We start from the raw sequence: 17,367 nt of genomic DNA on the forward strand, positions 1-17,367 counted from the left end.
ACAGGAGACAGCCCATTAGTGATTCTCATCATTGATATTTCTCTCTCTCCCTCCCTCTCCCTTTCTCTCTAAAATAAACAAAAATGTATTTAAAAAAATAAAAATACAATAAAATATGAAACTCAGGATGCATTTATAGACTAGGACATGTGAGGATTAAATATTTGATAACCTCTTCATCTTCCCCACCCCCCCAAACATTTAGTTATATAATTCAAAACACTATTATTTATGTTAGAAAATTCAGTTTATTCATCTTTCACTAATATAAACCTTTTGAGAAAGACATTTTCAATGTATTCATTTACAAATGATTTTAAAGTCTTTTTAAGCTCATAACTCAGCAGTATGCTAGGTGCTCATTTTGAGAGAGGTTAAAAAATAAAGCCTTCCGAATTAGGTGTTTAGATAGCACAGGTGCAAAATAAATATTAGCTAAATTTGACAACTCACAAATGCTTTTCTATGCTCTAACTATTGCATAACGACACTGTCAGTGGCATTTCCTGAAGAAGCATCATAATCAATTATAACAAATAAGCCAATGATTGCTGTTCACCATGAGTAAACCACCCATTGACAAATCAACACCTACAATTCCACATACCTGCCTGTGTAACCTCCAATTTGGGACAGATACACAAAATCATGTTGTTTTCCCTATTCAAAGGAGGTAAGACTCTCAGAGAACTAACTGTTGTGAACAGTTGAGTTTTCCAAAGGGTTAGAGACTTAACCATTTGGAAAGAATATTTCACATGCATTTCTCCTTAAACAAGATAACTGAATGTAAATTCTAATTTTCTTGATCCACTATCATCAGCGGGCATGTGAACTCTTGTCCAGTGTGTTGGGAGACAATTCATGGGTCCCTCACACTTCTGCATGTCTCATAAGCAGAGGTACTGGCTCTTTAGTTCTGAACTATCTGTTCAAGGATGTTTGTATAGCAAACAGCATAGGAAGACTGAGATATTATCTCCCTCCGGAGTGGAGGGCAGATGTGCTTACCGTCCAGTTTAATAAAAAGAATGTCTTTCTCCCTGGGCTCAGGTTGAGCAGGTGTTCTTGGTTTACCTAAACTCGGGGTTCTGCAGCTGTGGACTTATGGGGAGGCAGAAATGACACAAACATGAAGCTCATGCTGTTGGCTGTCTCTGACCCAGGAGTCTCATGTCTTCCCTCAGTTTCCAGGACACTGACAGGCTGGCTGACCAGCTGACAAGTAGGACTCTTCACAGTTTTCATTGACAAGGATGGGATGCCGGCAGAGGCATGGCTTTCCAGAACAGGAAAGACAAAGGTCCCCTGAGCTTAAGGGAGGTAAGGAGATTCCCTGCGAACTGGCAGCAAATGTTCTTGACCAAGTGGGGGCTGTGGGGGAGTAAGAGTTAATTAACCTTTAGAGGATCTTGAACAAGTGGAGGCTGTGGGGGAGTAAGAGTTAATTAACCTTTAGAGGATTAGAGCAAAAGGTAGGACTGAAACAAGCTGCCCAATGGTTGTGGTTCTCTCTCCCCAGGTGAGAGGCGCTATGGCTGTAGCTGTTGAGTAGAGTCCCCAGAGCGGAAACAATGACAGCAATGAGGTGGCAGAGCTTTGGGTAACTGAAAAGTAAATTAAGTTGAGCCATGAATGGCCACCAGGCCACTTGAAACTAAGAGGAAGTATGCCTTGCGTGCTGGTACAGAGCTGCCCTCCCTCTCTACACCTCCTGATACTTCCCCTCACCCTCCAGGAAGTTTTAAGGAAGGTGATTAGGAGTGGGCGGCCAAGGTCTCGCTGTCCCCAAGAGACTGAAGGCCTTATGCACCCAAGTGTGCTGGGGAATTTCAGGGAGGGAAGGGACTCAAACTTTTATGGTTCTGTGGGTCCAGGCACCCAAGGCACCACCCTACCTTGCCAGTGTGGGGAGAGGGTACTCAGATTCAGCTAATGGGTTTTGGACAGGATTCACAGTGGAGAAAGGAAACTAACAAGACGGAGTGGATAGGGTCCTCTGGGCGAATTCAAAGTATTGTTGTTTCTACGTCTGAATGTATAAATGATGTGTTCTATATGTAGACTTCCCTGTCCATGGTGCCAGATTCTCTCCCATCTGGAAGAGGTCCAGGTCCAGTGGATGGGTCAAGATTCATGGAATTGCCCCCACCCTCTGATGTATACAGTTTTCAATGTATGAAATCCCTGCTCACAGACAAGTCAGAAACCTCCGTCTCAATGGTCCCTGACTGTGTTGTTACTACACCTCCTCCACCAGAGGAATCCAGGGGTCGACTTGCCAAGTACAGTTTCTTGGGATTGTGTGGGTGAATTCACAAAGCCCAGTCCCTCTAGCCATCAAGGAACAGCTAGCTGGCCCTTCAGCCACCCATCACCAGAGGCAGCCTGGTATGTTGTGCTAGACTCTAGCATTGGAGGCAGTGTGGCTCTGTGACTTGTCAGTGTGGCCAAGCAGACTGTTGCATACTTTGCTGTCGTAATTAAAGCCCCTAATCAGCTGATCTTAAATTACTCAAAAGGGAGCTCTTCCTGGGTGGGCCTGACTTCATCAGTTAGAAGTCAAGGAGGACTTAGGCCTTCCCTGAGCCCACAGACTCCATACTGCAGTGGGGGCCTCAGTTGTTCCCCCTTCCTTCGGGTCCCCTTCCTGACAACTGCCTGGGACCATAGGCTTCAGCTGGTGTCTGTGGGGCCAGCTGCTCCTCATCCGCCCTTCCATCTGCCTGCCTCTGGACTTCAGGGTTGCTTAGCCAACCCCACGATGGGATAAGCCGACAACTTATGTGGTATGTGGGTGTGTGTTATATTTTGTTCTGCTTCTCCAGTTGACCCTGATTAACACAGTCCCCTTGGACATTCTAATTGGTCCTATATACTGGCTATACCACAAAGCAGCACCTTAGTGGTGCCAAAATCAGTCGCCTGCATGGAGAGCTGTCCAGCAAGCTGAGGAGCATTTGGGCCCCACAACCTTAAAGACCCCTTTGAGGTACCAGTCTCTGACGATTTTGCCAACTGGAGCCTCTAGCAAAGGGAGGCAGCCTCTGCCTGGAGACACCCCTTGAGATCTTGGAGTCTCGTCTCCCTGAACTCTCTTGTTGGTTTCAAGATCCTAGATCCCAAGGATAATGCCACGTGAGTACACCGTAGGCCAAAGTGGGGGACATATGGGTCTCTGTAAGTTTTATAAAAATTCTCTTCAGAGACTAGGAATGGGTTCAATAAAAAGTGAAATTATTGCTACTGGAATGGGGCACATGAGTTTTTCTGGAGGTGGAGGAAAGAAATAACCTCCGCATGTAAGGAGACAACTTATACCCAGGAGAGAGGGACGGGGAGGGCCACCCACTAATGACCTCCGTCTCTTAGAACTGCGCCTGGGCCAGTCCTCAAGATGCAGATCACTGCGGCAAGGCTCCATCAAACTGCTGAAAGCAGCGTTAATTTAACTGACTCCTGAATCTGGCAACTTCTGGCAGATGGCCTGACTACAATATGGTCACCATTACCAACAAGTCTATCAGAAACATGTACCCCAACTCCTGTACCTCTCATACAATACAACTGTTGATACCTCAAGTGTCTTCTTACCCATCCCCACAGCCACTGTACAGGCATTCCGTGGGACACACGCCACTCAGCTGGTAGCACAAACAAGACAGACTGGACTGACTGCCCTCAGGCAGTTCCTCCAAAACCAAGTTCTAAATGCGATGATGTGAACTCAAGTGAAAACCCTAATGCCTACCAGCTGACTGGAGGCCCTTGACAACCTGTGCCCTCCGCTCATGTAGGGCCAGTTATAGACTGTAAAGAAATTCCTTCCCAGGAACACCAAGTACAGCTCTAGGCCTGTGATTCTTTTGTGGAAGCCAGTATTGACTTAACCTCCTGCCCCCCCAAAATACCCTTTATTTCTATCTTAGACCTGCAGGTGTTTCAAAGAACACCATAAGCAAGCTCTCAGATGATCAATTACTAGACCATTGGTGGCAATCTCTCCAAAACTGCCCTTGGTTACTCAAGGAACCCTACCTTGCCAGTGTGGGGAGAGGGTACTCAGATTCAGCTAATGGGTTTTGGACAGGATTCACAGTGGAGAAGGGAAACTAACAAGACAGAGTGGATGGGGTCCTCTGGATGTGCCCAGGGGCAGTTTTACCTACAATGAGTCTCCCAATTACAAAAGGTGGTAAGAAATCTTCCCGACTTTGATGAAAGGGAGCAGTAATACCACCTTGCCCTGCAGGCATTCAGGTTAGTGGTTGCTCACTCGCCAGGGTTGTTATGGATGACAGAATTGCTCCAGGCCTCCTCCGTGTGCCCCAGGTAGAATCTGTGCAATGGCTAGTACATGCTCCTGCCCTGTATTGATGCCTCAAACCTAGTGGGAAGTCAATAGAGAAACTAAAAGAAAAAGGCAGACAACTAAAATATAGAGCAACCAACCTGAACAACCAACTGGAGACTAGCTGAAGAGAAGTCTTATAACCAAGGCTTTACAGAAGAAGCCACATCCAGACTGGTAGGAAATGCGGAGATGCGAAAAGGGCTTGCCCTGCTCCCACAGGCAGCGGCTGAGGTTCCTGAGGGATATCTCAGTGGGAGTGTGGGGAAGTTGGGGGGTTAGGGGGGCACCTGATCAGCATGGGCTCTCAAGCCCAAGCCGGGCTCCCGGCCCAGAGCACCAGAGCCTGGAAGAGGCACCCATGAAACATCTGACTGTGAAAAGCAGTGGGGTTTCTGTCCACTAGAGAGATGGAACTCCACTAGAAACTAGGCACCCTCTTAAAGGGCCAACACACAAAATCTTTCCCACCATTCACCCTGGCTCTGGCAGAGGGAGGGCAGAGCAGACTAGAGTCATGTGAGGAGAGACTGGAGTTTGTGGCTCTGGGGAGAGAGTTGAGGAGAAAACTGCCTGCCCCCCCCCCCCCCACCCTCATGCTGAGTCACCGTACTGCACCACAGACACCCTCTTTCTTGGGTGGAACATGCCCCTCCATGTGACGTCGTCCTGGGGGAAAGCAATGGCCCCACCCTATGGACTCCCTGTTGGTCCACCCTGCATGGGCTAGGGTGCAGAGGTATGGGCAGACCCACTTCCCCCTGATCCTGACTGGTGCCTCCCCTCACAGTAGATCCTCTTGATTCTTGGTGGCTTCACCCTGCCAAGGTTTGAGCAGAATCTGAGACAATCTGAGTTTTGTGGCTCTGGGACAGGGGCTACTCCCCGCAACTTCCCAGAAACCTCACCGGCACCTCCCCGTCTCTTGACTCCCAATGGCCCCTCCCTGTTGAGATCAAGCTCCTGGCAGCATCTGGGACAGATTGAGTTGGCTCTAGAACAGGGGAAATTCTTCCCTCACACCCCCAACGAATGCAGAGCCTTCCCTTCACATGGCCCAATCTTGGTCTGTTCAGATCTGCTAAACTCTGCTGGCCTCACCCTGACGACTCCCTGAGACCCCACCCCACCACAAAAGTGCGCAAGCACCCAGCGGTAGCAGCTAGACTTAGCCGCTGCTGCATGGAAACGAGCAGCCCTCGGTCCTGCAGAGCTGGAGACCTTCAACTCTGAGTCTGGCGTGTCACACAGACCCAAAGTCCCAGGGTCTGGTCGCACAAGCAAAGATAACCAAAGCCCAAAAACAATGCAACTGCCCCAAGAGCTTACAATCTAGGTCTAAAATAAAATTACTTCCTGTGATGAACACAGATGCTAAAGTCATCAACAAAGAAATTGGAGAACCAAGATAACAGCATGACAGCGTAGATAAATGTCTGTGCTCGCCACCTCCCTCAACCACATCAAAATTACAACTAAAATACAGAACAACCATCATTCAGAACCACCTGGAAGCTGGCTGAATGGAAGCCCTACAACTAGAGAAGTAAAGAAGAAAGCACACTGAGACTGGTAGGAAGGGCAAAGGCTCAGAACAGGCTGGTCTGATACCCATGTGTGCCACTTTTTTAATCCAGAGGGAGATCATCTCTGTGGAGGCTGCCCATGAGGAGCAAGGAGTCCCAGCCCCACACAGACCCCCAGCCCAGGGTTCCAGAGCTGGGAAGAGAAGTCCCCATAACTACAGGCTGTAAAAACCAGCAGGGATTGGCGTTGAGTGACATGGAGGCTGCTGAAAACCCAGCTGTTCCTCTTAAAGGGCTGGCGCACAAACTGAATTTACAAAGTCCTGCTTCCTCTGAGCTCCAGCGCCAGGACAAGGCTCTGTGGGACCCAGACACATACAAGGAGGAACTAGATTGTCTGGCATCAGGGCACAACTTGGGGGCAGCTTTCTCCCAGAGAGAGGTGCTTGCAGGGATCATTGTTCCTGTGCTGGAACCTCCCTGGTCAAAGGGCTGACTGGCAGCCATATACGTTTTCTCCATCCTGGTGATTCCCTGAGACCCCATCCCATCCAACTTGCAGCCCCACCCAACCTATTTGCAGTGGCTTTTGCATATGAATGGCTTTCCTTGCTCAGGCTTCAGACTTTGCTAAAATATCTCAAACAAGCTGCAGCTGGGTCAGCGTGCCCCAAACCTATCAATAAAAGGCGCAAGACCATGCACTAGCACGAGCCTGCCTTGCTTAACCCCTGGGCCTCTCCAAGCCCAATACAAATAGCTGATTTTGCACCTCCTGAAAAGCCCACGAAACAGTGCACTTGGTGGACAGCTTCAGACCACAGCAGATTATAACTCTACACATCCATAAGTGACACACTCAAGAGGCAGACTCAGGCCGAAACCGGTTTGGCTCAGTGGATAGAGCGTCGGCCTGCAGACCGAAAGGTCCCAGGTTCGATTCCAGTCAAGGGCATGTACCTGGGTTGCGGGCACATGCCCAGTAGGAGATGTGAAGGAGGCAGCTGATCGATGTTTCTCTCTCATCGATGTTTCTGACTCTCTATCTCTCTCCCTTCCTCTCTGTAAAAAATCAATAAAATATAAAAAAAAAAAAAAAAAAAAAAGAGGCAGACTCAGTGAGCACCAAAGCCCCACTGAAGCATGTCCTGCTCCATAGGGGTGTTTCCTGCACAGCAGCTCTCCCACTGTAGCCGCAGCTGGTCCTGACAGGCAATTGGCCTGGAGGTCAATTCCTCCCGGTGACACCAACAGCAATCAAAGCTCAACTACAAGACTGTGTACACAGCCCACATAGGGGTGCACCTAGAGTGCCAGCTCAGGTGACTGGAGAGGCTGAGCCACTGGGAACCTACAGGACACCTACTACAAAGGTCACTTTACCAACTCCAGGAGATATAGCAGCTCTTCCTAACACAGCAGTTGCCAACCTTTCGGACCTCATGGACCACAGTGGTCCACAGACCACCGGTTGCCGACCACTGTCCTAATACATCCTAACAAACACAAGGAAGCAAGCCAAAATGGGGAGACAAACATGTCACAAATGAAAGAAATGGAAGCAAGCAAACTACTAGATACAGAGTTCAAAACCATGGTTATAAGGTTACTCAAGGATCTTCATGAGACTTTCAAGTTATCTTAGTGAGAAAGTCAAAGACATGAAAAAGGACCAGTCAGAAATTAAGCAACACTAACTGAAATAAAGAATATTTTACAGGGATTCAACAGTACAGTAGAGGAGTTTAAGAATCAAATCAACAATCTGGAATATGAGGAAGCAAAACAACCAATTAGAAGAGCAAAACAAAAAAGAATCCAAAAATATGAAGATAGTGTAAGGAGCCTCTGGGACAACTTCAAGGGTATCAACATTCGCATTATGGGGATGCCAGAAGGAAATGAGAAAGAGAGAGCAAGATATTAAAAACCTATTTGAAGAAATAATGACAGAAAACTTCCCCTTCCTGGTGAAAGAAATAAATTTACCAAGTCCAGGGAGCGCAGAGAGTCCCAAACAAGAGAAACCCAAGTTTCTAGATGTTAAAACGTTAGTGCTCCCCCAGGTCAGTACTACATCTGGCTTCTCTCCTTACACTCTCCCCCGAGAGGCACACTTCCATCTCCTCCACACCCATCTTTCATAGCCATCTGTATGATGACCACTCTCTAAAACACATTCCCAGCTCTAGCCAGTTTGGCTTAGTGGATAGAGCATTGGCCTGTAGACTGAAGGGATGCAGGTTCAATTCCAGTCAAGGGCACATACCTCAGTTGCAGGCTCCTCTCCAGCCGGGCCCTGGAAGGGGCACATGCAGGAGGCGACGAATCGATGTGTTTCTCTCACATCGATATTTCTGTCTTTCCCTCTCTTTTCTACTCTCTCTGAAAAATCAATGGAAAAATATCCTCGGGTGAGGATTAAATAAGTAAATAAATAAATAAATAAAATACATTCTCAACCTTCAGTTCAAACTCATACATTAAGCTGACTATTTGTTTCACTAACTACCACAAAGCATTTAACATATCCCAAACTGAACTTGGAAGTTTAAATCTGACCTCAACCACAACCCGGATTTCCCAGTCTTGGCAATTATACAACCATCCACTGAGTTACTCAAGCGATCAGCAAAGGAGTCCCCCTTTCTCTTACTCTCTAGCTAATCCATTAGCAATCTTATCAGCTCTTTCCCCAAAATGTATCTTGAATGTTCCATTTCTCTCCATCTTTATGACTGCCACCTTAGTCTCTCTTTCTTGAATCATGGAAAAGGTTCCCAATTAATTGGTCTCCCCATTACTGCCCAGCCCTTTATCTAGGTGGCATACAGCATCAAGAGTGATCTTCTGAAAATATAAATCCAACTACCTCTCCCTTGCTTAGGATACCCCACAGACCCCCACAGCCCCTGAAGTAAAGTGCAATCTCCTATCATGACCAGTAAGTCTCTGTGTGATTTGAACCCAGACTCTGTCTCCCCCAAGTCCTCACCCAACATTGACACTGGTCTTCTTTCAGTTCAATGCTGGAAACCTTCTCGATTTTTCTAAAGCTGATCCTCCTGTTCTCGATGGAAATGTCACCTCCTTGGAAGGACCTTTCCTGGCTGGCTCAGCCCCATTTGTTACTCCCATGCTCTCTGTTGCCCCCACCAGGAGACAGTAATGCATGAGGGGAAGGACTATGGTTTTTTGTTTGTTTGTTTGTTTTAAAATATATTTTTATTAATTTCAGAGAAGGAATGGGGAGAGGGAGATAGAAACATCAATGATGAGGGAGAATCACTGACCAGCTGCCTCCTGGGGATCAAGCCTGCAACCCAGGCATGTGCCCTTGACCGGAATCAAACCTGGGACCCTTTAGTCTGCAGGCCAACGCTCTATCCACTGAGCTAAACCACCTAGGGCAAGGACTGTGTTTTTAACACCAATTTGCTTCTGGTGTTTAGAAGAATGCTGACATGGGTTGAATTGTGTCCCGTTCCCTCCACCCCACACACACACAAAAAAAATGATGGTTGAAGTCCTAACCTCCACCCAGTACCTCAGAATGGGGCCTCATTTAGAAATACGGTTGTTGAAGGTGTAATGAGTTAAGGTGAAGTCCTACTAGGGACCCACTATGACTGGTGTCCTTCGAAGGTGGCCACGTGAAGATGGATGTGATGGATCTACAAGACAAGGATTGCCTGGGGCCCTCAGAAGCTAGGAGAGAGGCTGGGAACCAACTCTGCTGATACCTTGGTTTGGGACTTCTAGCCTCTGGAACTTTAAGACGATAAATTTCTCTTGTTTTACGCCACTCAGTATGTGATACTTTATTACAGCAACCCAGGAAACTAACACAAACGCCAAATTAGAAAGTCATATGTAGAAGTGAAGGTGCTCTTACTGAGGGGAGGGGGCGCACAGGGACATTAATATTATGTGTCTTCATTTAAACTAGAACTTTTAAAAAAGTAATCTAATTGTTAAAAGATAGACTACAATTACAGCGAAGCCTCACTACTAGGCAAAAACACAACCCTTCGTGCAAATGTCTCTTACTACACCAGTCCATATTGAAAGATACCACAGCCAGGTCCTGACAAATTATAATGGAGTCAATGAAGACAGGCCACAGACTCAACTCTATAGCCTTATTGTAAGGACAGAGAAAGTTATCTGAACTCTGCTTTTGTTATGAGTTTGCCTCAAGGTTTCTGCTTTAATAAACTGCATTAATGATTGTATAATCGCTACCCAGCGTGTGTCAAACATTGTGCTAAATGCTACCGGTACATCATCAATAATCCTCAGTAACTATCAGCCAAGTCAGTGTAACTGTCTCCATTTTACAGATGAGGAAATGAAGGAGTTAAGAATAATGTGAGTTAAGAATAATGCAGCTGATTCAGCAGCAGAGCCAAGACTTGTCATTTCCATCAAGAGCTACATATCATATTACACAGATAATGTACTGGCTCAAATAGAGAATCAGTTTCCCTTGCAACAACACTCCCAGTGCTTTTACATATAATCAGAAAATACTGTTAAGAAAGATAAATTCAAAATTTACTTTTGGTATTATCCCAGAAAGGATGATTTTTAAAATAAACTATTTCTAGCCTGGCCAGCGTGGCTCAGTGGTTGAGCACTGACCTATGAGCAAGGAGGTCATGGTTCAATTCCCCGTCAGGACATATGCCCAGATTGTGGGCTCGATCCCCAGTGTGAGGCCTGCAGGAGGCAGCCAATCAATGATTCTCTCTCATCACTGATGTTTCTATCTCTCTCTCCCCTTCTCCCTTCCTCTCAGAAATCAATAAAAATATATTTTAAAATAAACTATTTCTAGAGACAATACTAAAAAAAAAAAATGTACATTTTACTAAGCACTAGCTGAAGTTTGATTAAGCCCTACTGGAACGCATCTTTAAGAGCCAAACCAATTAAGTATCCGAGCTCTTAGCTTCCTAAGAAGAGAAAATCCTGCTATTAAATTTGGTAGGGAATAAGCTTCAGCCACATGAAACAGCTTTCAAATAGCCAAAACAGAACTAATACTCTCCTAAAGAGAATGGGGAACAATGAGTCTTTATTCCACTTTAGTAGCCACAACTTTCAGTTACAAATCAGGATACAATGTAACTCAGAGAAAATAATAATAAATTTCAAGCGGCACTGCCCTACACTTCTGCTTCTGGGAAGACAGAGATGTACTTTTTCCTATGCTTCCTGCGAAGTGCAACTAAAAATCCTGGACACTATGTATAAAACAAACATAAGATCTGAAAGGAGGAGAGAAGGTGGCAGACTGGCTAGGGACCTGGAGACCCAAGGAAAGACACAATGGTGAGGTCCCTGAAAGAAGTCGGCAACCGGTAAACATCAGCAGGTGGAAACCCCCCACAACAAAAGCCTGCTCTTCCTGGCCACAGAGCCAGGGAAGGGGCAGGCTAGCAAGACAGAAAGCTTTCAGACAAAAGCACTCTACTCCCCTAGAAATCACAGGAGAAACTGCCCGCCCACCCACACTAGCAAAGGGGAAGCTGGAGCCAAGATTCCTTCACTGGGGGAGAGACCAAGATGGCGGCGTAGGTAAACACCGGAGACGGCTGCCGCAAACAACCATTTCAAAAATACAACTAAAAGACTGAATGGACATCACCCCAGAACCACAGGAAGGCTGGCTGAAGAGAGACTCTACAACTAGAAGGAAAGAGAACAGCAAATCGAGGCTCAGAGGCGGCGCAGTGTGGAAAATACAAAGGTACCGAGGTGCGCGCGCAAAGCGGGCTGGTGGCTGAGGGCGCGGTTGTCGTTTTCTGTCGGGAGTGAGTCTCAGACTCTGGGCTCCAGATCCGGGCGAGTCTCTAGGGACCCAGACTCAAATGGGAGAAGCGGGATTATCCGGCATCAGTTGGAACCTGAGGGCAGCTTTCTCTCCGAGGTTTGCAGCGGCTGCCGGGGTTCTGAGAAACAGAGCCTCTGGGAACGGGACTGAGCGTGGCCATAACTGCTCCCTCCGCCCGCCCTGTTGAGCCCGCCCCGCCCAAACCCTGCGCACAGCCATTTGCCGATCGCCTCAGGCAAAGGCTGGATTAGCGCCTCCCCAGAAGGCAGACGTTTTCCACACAGCTGATTCCTATAGCCAGTCGGCCTGGGGGTCAAATCCCTCTAGTGTTAACTACAACAATTAAGGCTTGGCTAGAACAAGACTGCGCACAGAGACCACAAGGGGGTGCACCAAGAAAGCATAAAAGATGCGGAGACAAAAAAACATGACAGAAATGGAGGATATGGAGCTAAGAATCGCAATTTTGAGGGCTTGCCATAAATTTGTGCAGAGCCTCATGAAAACTAATGAGACCCTCGATGCTACGATAAAGAAATTAGAAAGTAAGCATACACGGACTGAAATAAAGAATATTATACCCAATAGCAGACCAGAGGAGTACAATAATCAAACCAAAGATTTGACAAAAAACACCCAATTGGAAAAGCAAAATGAAAAAAGAATCCGAAAGTGTGAAGATAGTGTAAGGAGCCTCTGGGACAGCTTTAAGCGGTCTAATATCAGAGTCATTGGAGTGCCAGAAGATGAGAGACAGCAAGATATTGAAAACCTATTTCAAGAAATAATGGCAGAAAACTTCCCCCACCTGGTGAAAGAAATGGACTTACAGGTCCAAGAAGCGCAGAGAACCCCAAACAAAAGGAATCCAAAGAGGACCACACCAAGACACATCATCATTAAAATGCCAAGAGCAAAAGACAAAGAGAAAATCTTAAAAGCAGCAAGAGAAAGAGGCTCAATTACCTACAAGGGAATACCCATACGACTGTCAGCTGATTTCTCAACAGAAACTTTGCAGGCCAGAAGGGAATGGCAAGAAATATTCAAAGTGCTGAATACCAAGAACCTACAACCAAGATTACTTTATCCAGCAAAGCTATCATTCAGAATTGAAGGTCAGATAAAGAGCTTCACAGATAAGGAAAAGCTAAAGGAGTTCATCACCGCCAAACCAGTATTATATGAAATGCTGAAAGGTATCCTTTAAGAAGAGGAAGAAGAAGAAAAAGGTAAAGATACAAATTATGAACAACAAACATGCATCTATCAACAAATGAATCTAAGAACCAAGTGAATAAATAACCTGATGTACAGAATGAACTGGTGATTATAATAGAATCAGGGACATAGAAAGGGAATAGACTGACTATTCTTGGGGGAAAAAGGGGTGTGGGAGATGCGGGAAGTGACTGGACAAAAATCATGCACCTATGGATGAACACAGTGGGTGGGGAGTGAGGGTGGAGGGTGGGGTGGGAGCTGGAAGGAGGGGAGTTATGGGGGGAAAAAAGAGGAACAAATGTAATAATCTGAACAATAAAGATTTAATTTAAAAAAAAAAAAAAAAAAGATTCCTTCACTGGCTTTAATAAGGAGACCCCCAACTCACCCAGCCTCAGGGTGATGTTAGAGGAGGCAGAGCAGGGAGCTGGGTAATCATAAGCCTGACTCTTGAAACCCAGCGTCAGTGGAGACCACCTGGGGAGCTCAGCCTTCCAACTCACTAGCATAAGGTAAGGCCCCTCCCCTCCCACACTGGTGTCAGCCGTTTAGCTAAGTTATTCATTATATTGCCACCTGGACATACCATTTTGCTTGGTCAAGCGGCCTGCAGGGACCTTAAACTGACACTTGCCCCATCATGCAAGAACATACCCTAGATAGCAGCCCACAGAGTCACCATAATTTCCCAAACAGTCTTTGTGAGCAACAGTTTCCGATCCATTAGTTAAGACTCCCCTGGGGCTTCCCAGAACCTCGAACTTTTGGGTTGAATTGACCAGCAAGCCCTAGCCTGAGAACCCCAAAGCACTCCACCCACGGATCTAATAAAGGCATGTGCCCCGGGTCCTGCCGCTCTGTCTGCGTGCACCTGCCTTGACCTCGCCATGAGGCCCCAGGAGGAGTGCCAGGTATCTCCTCCAGGACCTGTGAATAATGAACTTCTCTATTTCCATTTCTCTCGCAATCTCTGGCTGAGCTCAGCGTCCTGCACCCTGTGCTCCACTTAACAAATGCCAATTTAACAAAATCGTAACAGGTAGTATCAGAGGAGTGGCAGTGAGTCAGACTTTCACAACCACCCAGCCATACTGAGCCACGCCCACCTCGACCTCAATGTCTGGGGAAGACATGTGGGGCGCACTCTTACGCCTCCCAAACAGAAGTTTATCCTGAGGAGGCCTAGTGGGAAGTGAAAACTCCCACCCCACCTCAGGTGTCAGCAGGACCAAATCAAGGACCGGAACTTCTATCCCCACCTGCAGTAGCAAGTCTTCTGTCAGGGAGGTGTCAGGAAAAAACTCACTAAAACAGGAGATTTTCATAAGATCCAGAGTCTCAGAATGTAACACCCAAAATGTCCAGGTTTCAACTGAAAATCACAGCATATCAAGAACCAGGAAGATGTCAACCGGAATGAAAAAAGGCAATCAAGTGGTGCCAACACCGACACAACAGAAATGTCAGAATAATTGACAAAGGTTTTACTCAGACGTCATGTGCTTCAATGAGCAACTGTAATTATGCTTGAAACAAAGGAAAAATTATAAGGTCTCATCAAAGAAATGGAAGTTATAAAGAAGAACCAAGTGGAAATTTTTAGAACTGAAAAACACAGATCTCAATTCAAAAACTCAGTGAATGGAGGGAACACAGTGGACTGGAAGATAAAACAACAGAAATTACCCAACCTGAACAACAGAAAAAATAGACCAAAAAAAAAAAATCCCTGGCCGGTGTTCTCAATGGTTAGAGTGTCCACCCCCAAAGGGTCACCAGTTTGAAGGCACGTTTGGGAGGCAAATAATCAATATGTCTCTCTCACATCGATGTTTCTCCCTCCCCTCCCTTCCACTCTCTCTAAAAAAATCAATGGGAAAAATATGCTCAGGTAAGGATTAACATCAAAAAATATATGAGCAGAGCCTTAGAGCCTGTGGGACTGTAATGATCGGAATAGAGCAGGGTTAAAAAAGTAATGGCTAACAGCTTCCCAAAGTTGGTAAGAGATATAATTCTACAGAATCAAGAGTGAAGTGAACCCCAAACAGAACAAACCTAAAGAAACCCACTCCGAAACACATCGTAATCAAACTTTTGAGCCCTAAAAGAAAATACCTTAAAAGCAGAGAGAAAATAAACATTGTCTACAGGGGAAAAACAAATGCAAATGGCAGTGGGTTTTTCATCATAAATCATGGAAGCCAAAGGAAGTGGCACATTTTTCAAGTGATGAAAGAAAAGAACATCAACTGCTGGGCTGGTGTGGCTCAATGGACTGAGTGTCCTTCCAGGTACCAAGAGGTCACTGGTTGGATTCCTCCTGGTCAGGGTACATGCTCAGGTTTCGGGCTCCATCCCCAGTAGGAGGCAACCAGTTGATGTTTCTCCTTCATCAATGTTTCTAGTTCTCTCTCTCTCACTCTCCCTTCCTCTCTAAAATCAATAAAAAACATATTTAAAAAAAGAAAGAAAAGAACCATCAACCCATACACTATACCCAGTGAAAATATTCCTCAGAAATGAGAAAATCAAGGCATTCTCAGATGAAGAAAAGCTAAGAGAATTTGTTAGCAGCACACCTACCCTAAAAGAATGGATAAAGGATGTCTAAACAGAGGAAAATAAAAGAAGAAACCATGGACCAACAGGGTCAATCCACCAACAAGATATAGCAATCCTAATGTGTATAAAAACAAAGCTGTTAAATATGTGAAGAAAAAACCTGATAGAACTGAAAGAGGAAACAGACAAATCCACAATTGTGGTTAGAGATTTCAACACCCCTTTCTCAGCAAATGGAAGAATAATTAGAAAGAAAAGCAGCAGGGATATAGAACTCAACCATCAATCAACAGAACGTAATGGACATTTACAGAACATTCCACTAATGACAGCAGAATGCACATTCTTTTAAAGTGCCCACAAAATACATGCCAATAAGACCATATCCTAGGCCACAGAAAAACACATAACAAATTTAAAGAAGTGAAATCATACAGAATGTATTCTCTGACCTCATTGGAATAAAAATAGAAATCAAAGCCAGAAAGACATGGGGTAAATCTATAAACACTTGGAAACTAGGCAAGAGACTGTTATACAATCCCTGGGTCAAAGAGGAAGTCTCAAAGGAAATTTAAAATACACTGAACTGAATGAAAATGAAAATACGACATAAGATGTGGGGGACACAAAGGAGAACTAAGAGGGAATGTATAGCACTAAATGTATACATTCAAATTTAAAGTCTCAAATCAATAATCTAACCTCCCACTTCAAGAACCTAAAAAAGGAGAGGAAAACAAACCCAAAGCAAGCAAAAGGGAAAAATAATAATATTTTAAAAATCAATAAAATTTAAAAAACAGAAAGACAATAGAAGAATCAGGTTTTTTTTAAAAAAAAAAAAAGAGCTGGTTCTTTGGAGAGATTTTTAAAAATTGACTATCTTGCACAAGCTTGGCAAAGAAAAAAAGAGAGAGAACACACAAATGACCAACATCAGAAATGAAGTAGAGAATATCATTACAGACTCTGCACACATCATGAGGATAACAGGGAATACTTTGAACAAATCCAGGTATGCAAACTTCACAACTTTGACAAAATGGACGAATTTCGTGAAAAACACAAACTACCACCATTACCCAGATGAGATAGAAAATTTTAATGGCCTATAATTAATTTTAAAACTCCCAGAAGAAGAACCTCCAGGCCCAGAAGGTTTCATTGGCTAATTCTACAAAACATTTAAAGAATTAACAACAGTTCTAAGCAACTTATTTCAGAAAATAGAAAAGGAGGAAACATGTCCTATTTCATTTTATGAAGCCAGTAGTTCTATAACAAACCAAAGACATTATTAAAAAATAACTACAGACTACTATTCCTTATGAATACAAACATAAGGACCCTTAAAATATTAGCCAATATAATTCTGCAATATATACAAAGGATTATACACCATGACCAAGTGGGGTTTCTTCCAGGGAAGTACGACTAGTTCAATATTTGAAAAGAAATCCATGTAGTCTACCATTTTAATAGGCTAAAGAAGAAAAATCATGTAATCATATCAATCAATGCAAAAAAAAAAAAAAAAGCATCCGATAAATTTCAACATCCATTCATGATAAGAACTCTTAGAAATAGCGATAGAGGGAAACTTCCTCTACTTGATAAAGGACATGTACAAAAAACCCTACAGCCAATATGACACTTAATGGTGGAAGACTGAATGCCTTCTCCCTAAGCTCAGGACAAGGCAAGTGTATCCACTCTCATCAAAGACCTCCAACTCTGCCCACCTCTCCCTGCTCCTTTCCCAAAAGCATTTCCCAGGTGCCTCCCTCCCTTTAAAACACACGAGTCCCCTCCCAGCTTTCCTGGAGGCAAGCATCAGAGTCACATGCCAAGAAAATGGA

The 17,367-nt window shown here is 44.9% G+C and overlaps 1 protein-coding gene across 3 annotated transcripts in view; it reads right to left on the bottom strand.

The window, feature by feature from the left end:
• The window catches only part of CUNH2orf76 (chromosome unknown C2orf76 homolog), a 76,518-nt gene that overhangs the window by 54,851 nt on the left and 4,300 nt on the right, over positions 1-17,367 (bottom strand). Inside the window, exon 2 of one of the 3 annotated variants that reach the window (XM_070423127.1) lies at positions 8,147-8,262. The exons of the other annotated variants lie outside the window; for them this stretch is intronic. The gene's annotated coding sequence lies outside the window, so the exon portion shown is untranslated. The remainder of the gene's footprint in view (positions 1-8,146; positions 8,263-17,367) is intronic. 3 annotated transcript variants of the gene reach the window in all.

Source organism: Myotis yumanensis, unplaced genomic scaffold (genome assembly GCF_028538775.1).
Source record: "Myotis yumanensis isolate MYYU_CA2020_CCGP unplaced genomic scaffold, mMyoYum1.0.hap1 SCAF_8, whole genome shotgun sequence".
Classification (NCBI taxonomy): Eukaryota; Metazoa; Chordata; class Mammalia; order Chiroptera; family Vespertilionidae; genus Myotis; species Myotis yumanensis.